This window comes from Otolemur garnettii, unplaced genomic scaffold, assembly GCF_000181295.1.
Source record: "Otolemur garnettii isolate 467f Iridium unplaced genomic scaffold, OtoGar3 scaffold00055, whole genome shotgun sequence".
NCBI classification, from domain to species: domain Eukaryota; kingdom Metazoa; phylum Chordata; class Mammalia; order Primates; family Galagidae; genus Otolemur; species Otolemur garnettii.
In genome coordinates, this window is record NW_003852450.1 from 6,408,525 (window position 1) to 6,410,646 (window position 2,122).

Consider the following 2,122-nt stretch of genomic DNA (forward strand, 5'->3'; position numbering starts at 1 on the left):
CGCCACCCTTGGTATATGGGGGCCAGCGCCCTACTCACTGAGCCACAGGTGCCATCCACTCTGAGGCTATCTTGCAAGATAGTACCTAAGACTGATAAACTATTGCCTTCTGGCCTCACAGAAGATCTCTTCTACATCCAGGAGATGCTCAGCCTCTTCAAACTGATCCTCTGTGGGTTGGGGGGTCAAAGGTCAGAAGGTGGGGGAGAAGGTCTATCCATCTTAGGAATTACCTGAGTAACAAGGTGGAAAGGTGAAGTGTGACCCTGAGTGGTACTTGCTTGGTTTAACTTTTCTGTACTGCAGTTGTTAGGGGCAAGTGTTTAAGGTAGGTGCATGTCCCCCCAAAAGGGGAAATTGTGGATAAGCTTCCAAGCGTCTGGCCCTAACTCAAGGGTTGCTTCCTCAGTTTATCCACAGGCCTACACTTAGTCTTCAGGGAGTGGGGAATGTAGAGGACCGCTGCCATGGGAGACCTCCCTTAGGCCGCAGTGCTTGAACCTAGAAGCTCTTGGCGGGCCTGTCTTGAAATACAGGACTCTGATCTTTCCCAAGGCACCCCAGACAACCGAGGGCAATATGCAGTGGGATTTGGCTGCATGGTTTTGGCTTTCTCTGGTTCTGCCCTAGAAGACCTAGATGTGGCCACCTCCTTCTAAAGCTGTTGATTGCGGGCAGCACCTGTGGCTCAGTCAGAAGGGCGCCAGCCCCATATACTGAGGGTGGCAGGTTCGAACCTGGCCCTGGCCAAACTGCAACTAAAAAATAGCCAGGCGTTGTGGCGGGCGCCTGTAGTCCCAGCTACTCTGGAGGCTAAGGCAAGCGCCAGGAGTTGGAGGTTGTTGTGATGCCACAACACTCTACCGAGGATAACAAAGTGAGACTCTGTCTCTAAAAAGAATAAAAATAAAGCTCTGAATGAGTAAAGAAAAATGAAGGCCTGGAGGTGGTGGTTTTTCTTAAGCATAGGAAGGAAATCCTGGAAAAAGAACCCAGTCTTCTGAGTTTCAGAATAGGTAATGCCAGATTTCAGCCTTTGAGGAGGAAAGATAAAGGGTACTCCCAGGGAAGGCTTTTCAAGCCCCCATTTCCCTCCCCCCTCTCCACACCACTCATGACATGTGTTTCCCACCACCACCAGGGTGAGTGCATCTCCATCCATGTGGGCCAGGCAGGGGTGCAGATGGGCAATGCCTGCTGGGAGCTCTACTGCCTGGAGCATGGCATCCAGCCCAATGGCACCATACTGAGCGACAAGACCCTAACCTGGGGCAGTGACTCCTTCAACACCTTCTTCAGTGAGACAGGGGCTGGCAAGCGTGTGCCTTGGGCTGTCTTTGTGGACCTGGAGCCTGATGTCATAGGTGAGTGGCTGGGGGGAAGGGGTTGTCCCCCTCCCTAAGTCTGTCTTTTTTTGCCAGCCCCCAAGTCAGTGGTTTGGTCTGCTTAGGAGGAAAACGCTTGGAATGCAGGAAGTCCCCTGCCAAGAATAACACTAAAGTCTGAAGTCTGTTGCTTTTGTCTGGACTCTATCTTCAGGAGGGGTCATGGGGGCTTCCTGTGCTGGGAAGGGAGATCAGTTGCACAGCTCTGCCCGGAAACTGCCAGATACTTGAGTCAAGGATCGGGCCTAGAATGAAGACTGCAGAAAGGGGTGAATATTAAAGCAGAAATTTTAAACTTCCTTTTTCCTGTCGAAGAACTCGGAGCTGAGAACGTTCACAATGTTCAGCCTTAACTGAAATAGGCTCCCTAATAGGATGTAGCCTGTGTGAACTCAGCTGCTGCTGCTCCCCCTCCACTTGGGACTTTTCTGCTTCTTTTCTGCAGCTGGAGCACCTCAGTTTCCTACTCATGAAAACTCTACCCTTCTCCCTTCTTTCTAAAGATATGTATTAGATGTTAAACTATGGGCTGCATTTTCTGTATTAGTCTATATTCTTACCCTAATCAAAAGTGAAGTAAGGGCTCGGCACCTGTGGCTCAGGTGGCTAAGGCTCCAACCACATACACTGGAGCTGGCGGATTCGAATCCAGCCCAGGCCCGCCAAACAACAATGACAGCTGCAACCAAAAAATAGCCAGGCATTGTGGCAGGTGCCTGTAGTCCCAGCTACTTGGG

The 2,122-nt window shown here is 51.0% G+C and overlaps 1 pseudogene; it reads left to right on the forward strand.

The window, feature by feature from the left end:
• Positions 1–1,150: 1,150 nt before the first annotated feature.
• Positions 1,151–2,122, forward strand: part of LOC100960171 — a 6,799-nt pseudogene continuing 5,827 nt past the window's right edge.